Below are 16,559 nucleotides of genomic sequence, written 5' to 3'. Positions count from 1 at the left end.
CAGTAAGATATGATGGAGTTCTATGGGAAAACACTCATTTAGTATAATGTACACTATGCTACAGGCAGGCTGTGAAAACACACTTCAAACTCTCTGCTAAAAGCCAGAACAAAGCATAAGGTATTCTCTGCCCATGAGTACAAGTCCTCAGAGAAGGTAAATACTAATCCTGTCCTTCACCGGTGATCTATAGGTTTAGGAGAATTTTTGTTTTTAGTTATTTGCATTACTCTAATAATCTATAAATCACATTTACAGTACACCACCATGTTTTTGTGAAATAATCACAAAATAAAAATACCTTGCACCATACTAGCTGTTCTACCTAATGATAGCTTATATCAAATGCATTATATTAACATACAAACACTGCAATTGTTACAAAAAATCTATATTGGTGGCAGAAAAGTCCATTCATAAATTAAAATAAAATAGTAGTTGCTCACTCAATTGAGTAATACAATTTAGTAATACTTGTCAAGGCAATGAAAGGAAGGGGTTACTCAAAAAGAGAAAAAAAGGGTGAGTTAGCTCTCAATTTACCTATATTTTTTATTGTGCAGTGTTAAGGTCCACACACACGGGGCGATTATGAGCTGAAAGCAGTTCAGTTTTGCAGTTTGTGCTACTTACAGCTCAGTAGCCGCCCAGTGTGTACGGGCCGATGATGAGCGGTGAGTACTGATGCATGCTCCCTCATCATCGCCGTCCATCAACGCTCATCGGCTGGTATTACCGGCTGACGAGCGACAGGGTGGACAGCTTTCCATAGCGTCCTGCTATGGAAAGCCACCCACCCTTGTGAAAACTGCTATACACTGAGCGATTTTCAGCCCAGCAATTTTTGTCATTGTCACTGCAAAAACGCCCAGTGTGTATGCACCGTTAGGGATCACCAATAACAGAGAAGCCTTGCCATGGCCTGGTGGCTTTAACATATGTTTGTAAAAAATAAATGTAAATAAGATCTCTGTATTGTCTATTATCATCTGCAGTGGGATTTTATACAGTCATATTTCATACATTTGTCCATGGATAAGACAGTTTAACAGTACAGAATAAAGGAGTACACTGAATGCAATTCTCATTTCTACTCTTACTTTCTTCTTCATAAAATGATATGGTTTTTCAAATACCTAAAAATGACATCATGGACATCATAGTGTATAGAATGGGATGGATTATGGTACAGTATGAACATAATAGTTACCTGCAATCAAAAAGTTCCCGCCCAAGAATAAAAGTCCCTTGCAAATAGCGAAGTATTCGCAGATCCATTCGCAAAAACCTAAACATTGAAGAGTTTTTTCCATCTGAGTAAATCCAAGGCTTCCACTAATCTGCTAAAAAGACAGGCTAAAAGTGGCCATCGCCATAGGTGAGTACATTGAGTGTTAGGGGTGCACAGGCACCCCCTAATGCTGTGCCAACCCTTATGAACAATCCCCTGACGCTAGCAATACCAGAAATAACTTTAACCAAAGACTTTTGCTTTTTAGAACTGTATTCTATTTAAAGAAGCGCCCATCAATTAATTATATGTGTGTTTGCATTATTTGTACTAGACCATTGTCATATCACTAAATACCTGTGTCATCCATATATGTTTATGACTGTATTTGCATGTACTGTTACACAGAGTAATTAGAAGATGAAAAATGAAATAGTCAGAAGATTAAGTTGTGGCTGAGAGACGTTTTATATTGTAGCGAGTGCTGATAAATGATGGAAGACACGCCTGATTGGCAGTGTTAGACACGCCCAATAGGTGGAGCTACGCACACCCCTTTGACGGTGCACCCCCTAATGAAATGTGCTGCGCACGCCTATGTCCATCGCAATGTCAGAAACCCACCAAAAAAGGCTTCGGCACACCTGTGGTTTCACAAACAAGAAAACTGCATGTCTTCACACATAAACTGGGGCTTTCTGTCACTGAAACTGCAACTCTCTAATTAGCAATCCATGCTGAATTAGACTCATAGGCCTTTATTCAGATCTGATGGCAGTACAAATTTGTTTGCAAAATGGGCAAAATCTTGTGCACTGCAGGTGGGGCAGATGTAACATGTGCAGAGAGAGTTTGGACTGCAACAAAGTTCTCTCGATACTGCCCACTCTTCGTGGCAGGAGGAGCACCACCTGATTTTGGTTAATCTCCCAGTCATTCTAGGAGCGTAGGCAAGTATGCTTTGAAATGTTCACTGTTCTACATTGTATGTATGCGGTGTACTGGTTTTTGTTATTTTACCTATTGTTTACCTCTCTCTAAATATATATATATATATATATATATATATATACAGGGCTGGATTATAATGGAGGCACAAGGGGTCAGTGCCCCTGGGCCCCCCACTAGCTAGGGGCCCCCTGTGGTTGGCATGTATTTTTAAAAAAAATATATATATATATATTTTAAAAAAAATATATATATATTTTTTTTTAGCTAAAGGTTTTGTGCATGGGAGTGGGGTAGTGTTGCAGCTTCAACTATCTGCCAATGCGACAATGATTAATGGTGCTGAGCATCGGGAGCCAAGTCACACTGATTGCACAAGTGTGCAGTGCATTACTGGGAGTTGACTAAGTCCCATGACACTTTAAACCACCAGAGGACAGAGGCTGAGAGGTTTGTGCTGAGCTCTAATTGGTGGAGCTCATTATATGCCCATGGAGAACAGCAGCAGCAGCTTAGTCATGGGAGGGTTTTTAATCAAAGGCAGCACTAGGACTGTGAGGTCTCCTACAGAGTAAGGTGCAGAGGGACAAACACAGGCTTTTCATATGGTATGTATTTATGTGTGTGTGTGTGTGTGTGTGTGTGTGTGTGTGTGTGTGTATGTATGTATGTATGTATGTATATATGTGTATATATGTGTATATTGGACGTTGCTGATGCCCTCTTTGCTACATTTGTGCAGAACCACGGTTGCATAAAGCCACCGTACAAGTGTCTTTTACAGCAACGCCTGTTTGTACGGAAGTAGTTCCATCCTTTACCACCATGTTCACCCTAAGATAACATCTGGAAGAACCACTGTGGCATTAAGCTACCTTACGAGTATCTTTACAGTAACATCAGTCTATGCGGACTTAGTTCCACTTGCACCATCTGGTTTACCCCTGATAACCACCTGGAAGAAATTACGGTCGTTTGACCCCATAGAACGTCCATCCAGTCCCGTTCCATTCAGTCCAGTCCTATTCAGACATTTTACTTACTTCATACGGAAGGTGCTGGTTTGATTATCCTGTGAAGATTCTTCACATCAAGTATGGGACCAACAATAGTCTCATCCCACATGGACCTATAAAATTTCCCTCAGTATTAACTCCTATTTAAGATTGCGAGTTCGCTCTTATCACTGAGTTTCATCATATATTTTGAAAACATTTGAGGCATCTCCATGTATTCTTTGTGTCTATTTTAAAACCCCTGATGAAGTCTTTCTAAAGACGAAACGCGTTGGGTTGTTACCGTCTTCAAAAGAACTGAGACACCACACGTTTTCTCATAAACATTTTAATAAAATATGTCAACTTTTAAAAACATGTTTTGATTATTTGTATACCTGATTCATGTACTGCACTTAAGGTGGTGGAAACCTCTGGCGCTCTCTATACTTGCTACTATATATATATATATATATATATATATATATATATATATACTTATATGCAGTTACCCATTGACCAAGTTTATACTGCCTTTACTCTTTGTTTTGACAGTACAATATTCTCCTATGCAGTTTGCGGCCAGTAATGACAAGTGCAAGGGGGGCCCCCCTGGCTAAAGTACCCCGGGCCCCCCAAAGGCTTAATCTGGCACTGTATATATATATATATATATATCCCCACAAAACACAGGTTGGTACATACAGGATTTGATAACCTGCTAATGTTGTCTTCTTGCTCCAGCCTATTTATTTTATTAGCAGCAGCAAAAAAGAAACAGGACCAAATATAAGACAGGATGTCACTGAGTTATACCGAGCCATCGATACAGCCAAGCCACCACGTCATCATTATATTTTTATGTACACTTAATTAATAAGTGATTTTATACAGCCATATGTTAATTATAAGTCGTTATTACTTTGTTTTATTATTCATATTAGATTCCAAGAAATCATCAGCCAGCATGTCATTAAGCTAAACAAATGCATTTATAATTATCTCCTAACGTTCTTTCGTTAGATTACCAGTAAGAAATACAGATATAATTGTTCGTTTTCTGCTTTGTGTTTTTCCCCACATGCAACCTGATTCACGTTCCATGCAAAAGGAGGCGGCAGGGAAGCGGCGTGACAGCAGAAGCAGCTCAGGATGTACAATGTCTAGAACCGGATGCCTGCAAGATGTCACTGCAATTTCTCTCTCTTACCCCCGTACTCTCTCCCCCTCAAAGCAGCCCATGTGACACATCTATGTGGAGCCTATAAGCTCCCAACAAAGCGCTTAAAAAGCCATTATTTATAATAACTGTTAAATGATGAGACATTGTTTACTCAGATCATAAGATAAATTCTCACTTACAGAATGCCTGCATGGGTTTTCTAAGAGTCATCTGGTTTTTATTTTAAGAGCAAAATGTAATTTGTCTCTTAATAGCTAAGCAGAAGTATTCACAAGACATTTTTTAAAACCCGCACCCATGTAATAAGCAAAGACCTTATTACACAAAAATACATGCATGATATTTAATAAAACCAGCAATGCACTTGATGTTTAATTAAACCTAAAGCCATTTATTGGTTGAATAATAGGCGGTTTAGCCAAAGTGGTTAAAAATATTTGTCCTCATAAATAGGCACTGTTCTTAAATATTCCACGACAGGATTAAGGCACGGTATTGTATGATTTAAGGGAACAGTTAAAAATCACCAGTAATCATCAGCTGCTTGAAATTGCTATTTGCTGATTCCGCAGTAATAGATGTGGTATATAGGCAGGTATGCATTTTGTCACTCATTGCCAGAGGTATGGATACAACACCTTTTTTGCAATATGGGCCAACTTTACAATGATTGGGACGCTGCATGAAACATCATGAACAAACTTAGGGCTACAGTATCTGTAATAAACCTTACCGCGGGCTTGTTGCAGTGCCTGGAGCTTTGCAGCACGCAGTAAGCCCACTGGCTGTACTTATGATAGGTTCCTGCTCACACCCTCCTGAGGGCTGAACAAAAATCTGCAATAAGTAGGGCAGTTTGCCCTAACCACAACCGCTGCAAACATGTGAACTCATGTTTCCGGACACTTAACTTGGAACTAGGGTGGCCATCCTGGGATTTGGCTCCAAAATGTCCGGGATTTCAATGTAAGTAAATTTGCGGGGCAGCCCGTGTGGGGGCAATGGGCATGTTTTTCTTTTAGGTATGCCAATCCTGGGATCCCGGAAATCCTGGGATTGAGCATTTTTCAATCCCGGATCCCTGGATTGAAAAAATGCTGTGGGTTTGGCATCCCTACCTGGAACCATAGGTGCATCTATAATGGATGAAGGTGCACACATGTCCCCAGTTCTAGGACACACCCAGACACCCTGCACCCATGTTCAATTACATACCTCTCACATCAGCATTGCTGCTGCAACAAAAATCACTTGGAAAATGGCACACCAGCCCATGCACAGTAGAGATTTGCCACCATGAACATGGTGGACACCATGTTTCCAGAAACCTGCACAATAGAGAGTAACCACTGGAAACATGACTGAAACCAAAGAAGAGGAGGCCCACACAGAGTGTGGACATAGGCCCCCTTCTACAGTAAACTTCCACTGCCCAGAACATATGGCTAAGCATGCGTTAACCATCGGTTTACCACAAGGGGAAATTAGTGTATAATTGAATAGCTACAGGTAGCAAAGTTCGAGGCTTCCTTAAGTGTCTAATCGTTTACTGTATATCTCTTAAAGGATAATAGGATAAACTCACACAAAATAAATGAAGTCTGGGTGCTTACACTACCACCAGAATTATAAACAGCCATTAATATAAAAAAAAATGGCAACACAGTATTGCCACAATTTAATGGAGAACAATGGAAATGGTAATAAATATCACCAGGGGGAGCGCATATATTATGTCAAAATAAGTTATAAAATATATTTAGTCATTAAATCATATAAAACAGCCCAATAAACAGTAATGAAAATGACCATTTCCCTAATGGCAATTATAAACATGAACTATTTTGTTACACTAGTAGCCAACGCCCAGTTACAACCAAATTAATTGATTGCACAGCAGGAAATCTGTAACTTGTGCAGGCTCCAGTTGGGCCCCTTCCTACCCAGCGGTGCTGAAGACTCTGGCATTGTACCAGAATCAACAGCGCATATGCTGGTCTCCGGGAACATAATGGCCAAGCTACATTCCTGAGGACATCTCTATTGCGCATGCGCAAATCAACAAAATATGGGACAAGCGTTTTCACAATGAATTTTGCCGGTGCGCTGTTGTACCAGACCATCAGAGAGGTGAGTATAATTAAATGTGTGCAGGGTTTGCGGTGTGCGACCCCCTCCTGGACCTAGGGGCTTGTGTGCACCGCACAACTTGCACCCATCATAGATATGCCATTGGTTTAGACACTGGGGAGTCTGCATGGGTTAGGGTGTGAGGAGGGGATTATGGTGAATTGAGGTTAGATTGGAAAATGACCATAATGCTTGATTCTGATCTATGTGAAATCAAAAGGCCCCTGTGATGCAGAATGCAATGTGTCCATTACCACTGAAAAGCCGCATTGAATGTAGCCAACTAAACATCATATATACCTGAGCAACAAAGAAAGAACTTCTCAGCACCAGCGATGCATTCACATACAGCTACTGCTGGCAACCACCATCATCATCATCCTCTGATATGTGCACCTGATATAGGGCCTAATTCAGCATGGATTGCAAATTACCCAATATGCCTCTCTTAGGCATTTATGTGTCTGTACCCCATTCTGCATGTCTGTGCATTTGTGTAAATATGGGCTTATTAGACATTATTTATTTATTATTTATTTATTAGCAGTTTCTTATATAGCGCACACAGATTCCGCAGCGCTTTACAGAGAATAGAATAGACATAAATAGAATGCATCATTCCTGCCTCACCAGGTACAGCCATTTTCTATTTACAAATGGCCGAGGGTCCATTCTTATGCCACCATGAAGAACAGTGAAACAACAAGATATTATAGCTAGCAAACTCAAACTATAGATTTGCCTCTACTTGGGCTAGATAGAAAGATTGCCTGGGCCCAGGAAAAGTTGGTTGGTGTGACCTAATCATGGTGGTGTGGACATGGGCAGTGTGAAAAAAACACGTTGTACACCATAGAGCAATGCCAACCTCAACTGGGGGCATCAAAAGCCCTGGGCCCTTCTAAAAAACCTGGGTGAGGGTAATTAGTACCCACGTTCCCCACTCTGCACATCGGCCTCTACTTATAGGACACATGATTTCTATTCACCACAATGTTTTTCCGAACTCTTGCCAATAAAAGGAATCAATCCATCTTTTGCTGCCTAACATGTACTGTATATCAGATACAGGCTCAGATGACATGATTGCCAACAGTTTAGTTACTTGTTCTATAATTAAGAACCTACTGTACACTTTGGACACTGCTTAGCAATTATGATACGTTGTGATAGTTGATTAACAAGTATTATGTTTGATAAGATTCGATCAAGTTTTATCTGGCTGTAAAAATTCAATAGTAAGCAGTATAGAATGCAGATCAATGATATTCCAATGCATTAAAAAAAATAACGTCACAAAAATGTAAAAACTATCATTAGGAGCACCTATTTTGTACAAAACATGCTCAAAAAACATTGGCAATACATCTGCCTGTGACAGGGCACAAAATTACTTTTTCCTGTCTCTAGTTATTGTAATGTTGTTCAGGTGCATTATTTTCTGGACAGGAGAGTGAGAGTGGGCGCTCTACCTCGGTTGCCGGCTGCTAAGTCTGGTTTGTCCAAACCCAGGGTAAGTTAAATAACAAGAAGGTGACTAGCGCTCAGGCTATAACTTGATAACGGAGATGATATTTAGTGTGGTACCACACTAAATATCATCTCCGTTATCAAGTTATAGCCTGAGCGCTAGTCACCTTCTTGTTATTTGCATTATTTTCTGGGGCAATGGAGGCACCTGTCTCCAGGCTCCAAGGCTGAGAGGCACCGGAATGTAAGCAGCACCTGTGTGGTGACCACTGCTCTTCAAAAGGGAGCTCTGTGGCATACCCGATTAGGCTCTGTCCCAGGGATGAAATAGGGGACAGGACGTCTACCACCATGTACCTCTCAGGATATGGTGCAACAAACTATAGTGCACCCACCGCTGCTACTGGAATGTGAGATGGCACCAACCGGTGAATGTTGATTCTGCATATTGCATATGGCTGAATCTCATCAGTCCGACACTGATCCACCAGCCGCTGTCATCTGGAGCCAATTCACTGCAGTCCCTGTAGACTGGGGGGGCAAATTCCAACAGGCCTTCACATGCATTACTCGCACCCACTCATGATTCCAGGACTCTGTGGAATGCCCTCTCATGCACAATAAGACTGTCTTTTAAGCTCCAAACCTTCAAGCGTTCCCTAAAAACTCAGCTCTTCAGAAAAGTTTACCTCTGAGGATGCGCTGCAGCAAACAATTATACATATGAAAATCAGCCCCAATCTAGACAGTCTGAGTTGCTTCCGTTATTACGGGTCTGCACTTCTTGTTATGGCTGTTGTTTTTACCATTGAATTATACATTTCCCACTGGACTTTGATGAGAGGAAGAAGATTATATTATTTTATAATAAATCCGAGCATTTTGGGAGTTTATCATCAAATGTAATTTTATTTTGAAATCACATGCCAGTGTGTCTGTTTTTTTACTTGCCTATTTTATTCTTTGAATAAAATGGATATAATATACTACTAATGTGGCAAAATATGTGGTGCTAAAGCCTACAATGGTCTTTTGACCTTTTACTGGATGATTATTTAGTTTTGTAAACACCACACACACCATTATGAAAGGGAAATTGCGTATTGCAATTCATTTCAATGGCCCATTCCTTTCAGTGGTGTTTCTGCATGTAGTGTAGTGGAATACATTAAAATGAATGCCCCTTATACTAAAATAAAAGGAAAAGCTATACGATTAGTAAAAGGTTACTTGTGAAAGTACTTTTTGTAAAATGTATCAAATTAGTCACAAATCATTTCATTTACAACTGAAATAACTTCTTACAGAATTTGGTGAATGAACAGTGGCAATTTTAATTGATTTTAAAATGCTGAACAAAATCAATCTTAATTATAGTCCCATCATTGTATTGAAATATGAACTTGTTTCACTTCTTGGTATAAAATGAATCATTTTTATTTCTAGGACTTTTCATATATTAAATTATTATACTAAGCTCAAAAAACATAGTTTACATAAAATACAATTGTGTGAATGGCATATATCCCTTTAAAGTGTCAAATTGAGCACCCTTTTATCTCTATGCCAAGGATGATGTGTTCAAATTGGCCGTAAGGGTGTTATTCCTGTCACATTAAATAAATGTTATGTATTTTATTCGTCAATGAGTGAGATAAGTGAAGCAAGATTGTAAAGAAGTCTCATACAATGGAAGCTGGTAAATGCATAATTCTAAAACAAAGCTGTATTGGTGCACTTTATCACATTTGTGCATTCGTTTACAACGTAAAAGACAAAACAACATAAGTAAATACAAATATTATGTGGGGACAACTAGAAGATATCATTGAATGACAACAAAAGAAACACAAGCTTACGGAGAGCGCTCTTAAAGTCAGCAAATACATCACATAATACAAGCCCACCGCCTCGCTAAGAGGTATTAGACAGTTATGTAGGAATTGGGAAAATGCCTCAGCTTTGTTTCACAAGTTATTACTGCTCCATTTTAATTAAAGGACTTAACCAATATACAAAGCTAGACACTCATAGCGTTTTCTCATATATAAAAGCATGTTTGCTAGTGTTTCAGCCCCTCTCAATACATTCTGTAGAAAACAAATGGGAATGTTTATAGAGGGATCAACTCAGCTGTCCCCCAGTCACAATGCTTGTTATCAATAAGAGCTTATCTAATTGATCTTTTTAGTCAACATATACCTATTATTTAAAGGAAAACATTTCCCACATATGTGTATTATGAGTTAGCCAGGTTTCAGCATACAAAAGAAAATGTGTCCCGAAACAATTTGCACGTAAAATGAGTGAAAAGGGTGCAAGTAAAATGACATTGAAATACTGCACATTTCCAAAATCTATGGCAGTTATCACACAGAGAATGCTATCCCCATGAATGTGCACTAATCACATGCTGGCCTGCTGCATTATTATCATAGCATTATCCAGTGGTGTAACTAGATATTTGTAGGTCCCATAGCAAAAGTCTGTAAGGGCCCCTATGAACCACTCAATGGTGAAAAATGTATATAGCACATGTTACAGGTAAGGTGGGCCCCTTTCAGCTGTGGGCCCCATAGCAGCTCCACTCCCTGCACCTATTGTAGTTACGGCCCATGGAATTATCATAGCTATCAAACTATTTGTTTGGTCTCTTTTGCCAAATCATCCCTATGCATGTATACAACTCTGCTGCCATGTGCCACCATAATCAGCAGGTGGAAGCCACAGCATTGATTCATTTATGCAAATAAAATTTTTTTAACAAAAAATTGTACAGTAATTGGTAGCTCTACTCCAGGACATTAATATCCCTTTCACATTGCAAACCATGGTCTGACCCGGTCAGGCACCTTTAAATTAAACCCGGGTCACCTATTACACAGAGGGCAACCAAGGTTGACCCTTCTTATAACCCAGGTTGGTCGACCCAGGTTATTCGGTGCGGTGCATTCACACCGCACCTTGACCTGGGTCGACACATTACCAATCCGGGTCTGACCCGGGTTATTTGTGCAGTGTAAAATGGGTATAATGCTCCTATGCATCTAGCTGCCAGACAGAACCACCCTGCAACATTTTCTGACATCTGAGCTTCCATGAAAATAGAATAGGTCTTGTCATTGTTTAATAAGAAACAGACCCACATGACCTAAATGCCAGGAAAACACAGCCATTGCAAATCATCAGGGTAAACATGAAATTTCTGCAATATATGCTACGCTATCAGGTGTGGATCATAGAGGCAACAGTAATTAGGCAACAGTGTCTATTTTTATCCCAAAAGTTTGACATGCACAAGGTGGACATGAGAAAAAGAAAAAGGTTGAAACGGAATTGGTCGACACGTGAAAAGGACAACATGAGGTTTTGGGGGGGTTTGGTGTAAATTTCTAGATTTGAGCCCACGGACTGCCAATTAGTGTACCCTCACATGGCTTGCTTCACTCACCATGCTTCAGGCCAGGTGCCTTGCATCTCTAAAACTTCGCTCAGCACACTTAACCATTCGCAATTGGCGTCGACGTGGATGGTAAAATATGGAAAAGTTCAAAACATTTTTAAAACATCTACATGTAAACCAATAAAAAGGTACTGTATGGAAATGTATATATTTGTTTTCCAAAATAATATGATGCCTTTTTATAGTTTAACGCTACAACAAGCTGTGACCATTGTATGTGACAAAGAAGTTATTGATATCTGAAAATGTATACACCTTCTGCAGTGAAATGATGCACTCCAATATTGTAACAGAACACAATGCTCTACAGCTGATCAATAATGCATCTGCTTAGTAAAGAAGTTTGCTGTGATATCTGTGTGTGGTTTAGTTTCACATTTCTTGAGATGTTATCTCTGCTTCCTATAATCACCTGCATGGTGCCAGCTCCAGCGAAGCATAATAACGGATGCACAGGCTGTAGTGGGAAGGAACATTATCCCGTTAGCCAGCATATGGCAGCCATGTCTATTTGGTCATTAACTGTCAACCATAGAAACATAGAATTTGACAGCAGATAAGAACCACTTGGCCCATCTAGTCTGCCCCTTTTTTAAACGTGTTACCTCAAACCATATTTGATCCTTATTTCATTGTAAGGATATCACTATGCCTATCCCAAGCATGTTTAAATTGTACTACTGTATTTGACTCTACCACCTCTGATGGGAGGCTATTCCGCTTACCCACTACTCTTTCTGTGAAGTAATTTTTCCTCAAATTTCTCTGAATCTTCCTCCCTCTAGTTTCAGTGCATGTCCTTGTGTTCTGTTGCTCCTCTTCCTGTGAAGAATGTCTCCCACCTGTACCTTGTTAAAGCCCTTGATATATTTGAAAGTTTCTATCATGTCCCCCCTTTCCCTTCTCTGCTCTAAACTATACATATTAAGATCTTCTAGTCTTTCCTGGTACGTTTTGTGATGTAGGCCATGCACCATTTTAGTTGCCCTTCTTTGTACTCTAATATATTTATATCCTTCTGGAGATATGGCCTCCAGAACTGAATACAGTACTCTAGATAAAGTTGTACCAATGACCTATACAGTGGCATTATTACTTCTTTCTTTCTACTGCTGATACCTCTCCCTATGCAACCAAGCATCTGACTTGCCTTTTTCATTGATTTGTTACATTGCCTACCTGCCTTTAAGTCCCCTGAAATAGTGACACCTAGATCCCTCTCTTCCTCAGTAGTTTCCATTATAGTGCCATTTATTCTATATTTAGACTTTTGATTTTTGAGACCCAAGTGCATGATTTTGCATTTTTTGCCATTAAACTGTAGTTGCCATGCTTTTGACCATTCCTCTATTCTACCTAGATCATCAATCATTTGTTTTACCCCTCCTGGTGTTGCTACATTCTTGCATATCTTTGTGTCATCTGCAAAAAGGCACATTTTACCCTCAATTCCATTTGCAAAATTCACCAATAAAGATATTAAAATGCACTGGTCAAAGTACAGATCCCTGGGGTACTTCACTTGTAACCTTTCCCTCCTGTGACTGCACTCCATTTACTACAACTCTCTGTTTTCTTTCCTGCAACCAATATCTTATTCATTCAACCATCTTAGAATCCAATCCCAAGCTTTCAAGTTTATTTAACAGTCTGCGATGTGGGACAGTGTCAAAAGCCTAAAGTCTAAATTAAGACTAAAGTCTAGATAAACTACATCTACAGCCCCACCTTGATCTATTACTTTAGTCACCCGGTCAAAAAAGGCAATAAGATTTGTTTGACATGATCTTCCCCCAGTAAACCCATGCTGTTTAGGATCCTGTAAATTGCTAGTTTTGAGATATTCTAGAACTCTTTGTTTTAAGAGTGCTTTCATCAATTTCCCGACTACTGATGTAAGGCTCACTGGTCGGTAGTTGCTTACCTCTTCCTTGCTTCCACTTTTGTGCAGTGGGACTACATTTGCTATTTTCCAGTCCTCAGATTACTCCAGTAGCTAGTGACTGGTTGAATAATTCTGTAAATGGTTTTACCTGCTCCTCTTTAAGCTATTTTAGTATCCTTTAGCAGTATCCTGGCTGCTTAATCTGCCTATTCAGCTGTGATATCACCATTTCTCCATCTGCTAAAACTTTTTGAATATCACTCTTTATGCTTGTACTTGCACTGTCAGTTTTGAAAATGCCCAGCTGTACCTCTAATGACTTTACCTCTCTTGCTGTTCCATTGAGAGTAGGTGTCCCTGATTATTTTTTTCTTGGCCCTCTTCTCTATCTCTACATGTCCTCTCTGGGTGAACTTATTTGTTCACTCGACTTCCACTATGCTGATAATACTAAAATCTACCCCTCGTTTCCTGATCGCTCTCCTTCCATCCTAACTCATATCTCCAACTGTCTCTCTGCTGTCTACTCTTGGATGACCCAGCGCTTTTTTAGACTTAAAATATCAAACACTAAGCTGACCTCTTCCGACCCTCCTGCATAAAACCTGACCATCTTTCATCCTAACCTGTTTATGCCCACTTCTACCCCTTCTGTGTTACCCGTGTCTGTCTAACCCTCCCCTTTAGAATGTAATCTCTCACGGGCAGGGCCCTCTCTCCTCATGTGCCTTTCTTGGAATATATAAACCACTGCCACCCTGATAATTGCTTCAGTGTCCTGTCCCCTGATGCAACTATCCATATTAACCATGTACTTGTCCTAAACTGTCTTGTAATGTAATTTGTAATGTGTTTGCTCATAACTATGCTCTGTAAAGCGCTGCGGAATTTGTATGCGCTATATAAGAAACTGTTAATAAATAAATAAAAATAAATATCCTTGGATGTATCCCATCTGGCCCAATTGATTTATCCACTTTCAGTTTTGAGAGTTCAGTTAGGACATTCTACTCTGTAAATGTACTTGTTTCTCCTTCATTTTTCCGACTATACTTGCACCTTAACTGTGGCCCCCTTCCCCTCTCTTTCAGCAGTGAACATTAAGCAGAAATAATTATTAATATGATTACATTGTCCCCCTCAAGAAGACTTACACTCTCTGTCTTAAGTCTTATTATGTTTTCCCCCCTTTACCCACTGACTGGGCCATTTTCTCCTCAGCCTGTGCACTTTCACATCTGATTAACTTCTTAGCCTCCTTCTGTCTAACAAGATACACCTCTTTGTCTTCATTATTCTGTGTCTGCTTATATTTCTTAAAGGCCAACTTTTTTGCTTTCAAAAATACCTTTCATACATTCCATTCATAGAAATTTGTTGTGTTGCAAATTTCTTTTAAAGTACACCTTCCATCTCACCAGTGGCCACTGAAAGTTATCTCTTTTCTAGAAATCCATTAGAACAGGAGTAGTGAACATGTAGCACGCTAGCTGATGGAGAAGTGCATATGCCAGCATCCTCTGCCACAGTTTATGCCCCATAATGGCCTTGGCCAATATAGTTAACAATATCAGCCGTGGGCCACAGGTATTGAGTGTACACACCAAACTATATCGTTCAGTGATATCACCGGGACCCGCTGAACATGCAGGTCATTGGCTATATATTTGCCTGCATGTTCAGCAGATCGGAGGGGTCGCTAACAATGCATAGGAGTGTGCATTGTTAACAATATTTATCGTACACACTAGACAATATGGTAAAAGATATCGCTCAGATGGAGCAGTCAGAGCAATCATTTCACAATATCCTCTAGTGTGTACTGGGCTTTAAGCGTGCCATAAATCAAATCTGACAGGAAATGCTGGGATGAGTAGTTGCACAAAGGCTGGAGTGATGTATTACCAATCTTAAAAATGATGACAATGGAAAGAAGAGAATATCACACATGCAGAGATGATTATCAAGTGCATTAAGTGAGGAAGAGGGTTGGGGGGGTTATAACCCCTGTCCGGCCCCCTTGTCTCTGGCACAAGCGATTAGACTCCAGATTCTACTGCACATGTGCAGGTCTTTGCAGAGTTTGTGTGGTGGGCCTCATTAGGCCCAGGGTCCATGTGCCCTGCACCCATTACAAATATGCCACTCCCTCATCATTCTGACAAGCACTGCAGAATGCTCAGTGTGACAGGCAATACCAAAGGTAGCATAGAGAGTGAACAGAGTCATTTTCAAATTGTATTTACTATTATTTAGGCAGTGATATAAATTATTGATAACAAAACCCTTATCCAGACATTCTGGAACACGTGCATACACTTTTGCATCAAACAGTGAGGTCCTAATGAGAGTGGGCGGAGCATACGCTATCTGCATTCTTATGGAGGCCACACACTCACCGATGCGGGCGGTGCGATGCTGTACGATGGGGTGCGCGCTCCCGCGGCACCTCATCGTACAGTACAAAAAGTATGTGCTGCACATACTTTTTGTACTAGCCTTTTCTAGCATAGCATCGCATCGCATGCACATCGTATGCACAAGGCATACGATGCGATGCTATGTGTGCTAATTAAGCCCACAACGCACGCCGGGATCGGTGCGTGTGTGGGCTGCATTACACTCCTGCAGTGTTTTTTTTTTTTTTTAGCCAAGCAGAGGTGCTCTGGGAAAATCAGCACAATTGAATCTAATACAAAGTAGACATTATTTTTACTTTCCGGCCATTCTTAAAAGTCAATGAAGTTCTCCAACTTTGAATGACTTACAGACCTATACTCTTTTATGCAGCTTTTATCCATTAATAAATGCATGATAAGTATATTATGGAAAAAAACAGATTCAATTGTGCAATTTGCACCATAGCATTATAATATTTAAAAAATGGATTGTACTAAAGCACAACGCATACAAAACATATCATTATGGTGCATGTTAGTTTTCCTGCATTTTTATCCATTGTCCTAGTACAGGCCCTGATTACCCATTATGGACTCCAGCTGCACTGAAGTCTCAGTGGCCTAATTTGTATTGTGTCAATGCATTTGTATCTACTTAGCATTATTAAAATATTGATTGTCTCACTCGGCTAGATGTGCTTTGTCTTCTGTCTGGTCCAGCAAATGCTGGTTTTCAAACGGTTAAGAAAATGTTTATCACAAGACCGGCTTCAGAGTTGAAAGTAATGTGATCAGTAATGAATTTTGTGTTACATTAGGTTGTATAAATGGGCAGACAAGCGCAGACAACAAGTG

General features: G+C 40.0%; 1 protein-coding gene across 4 annotated transcripts in view; it reads right to left on the bottom strand.

Moving 5' to 3' along the window:
• BCAS3 (BCAS3 microtubule associated cell migration factor) overlaps positions 1-16,559 on the bottom strand; it is a 1,098,472-nt gene that overhangs the window by 21,836 nt on the left and 1,060,077 nt on the right. The gene's annotated exons all lie outside the window — the stretch shown is intronic.

This window comes from Crinia signifera, chromosome 2, assembly GCF_055691185.1.
Source record: "Crinia signifera chromosome 2, ASM5569118v1, whole genome shotgun sequence".
Taxonomy (NCBI): domain Eukaryota; kingdom Metazoa; phylum Chordata; class Amphibia; order Anura; family Myobatrachidae; genus Crinia; species Crinia signifera.
This window is presented reverse-complemented; position numbering and strand designations above follow the sequence as displayed.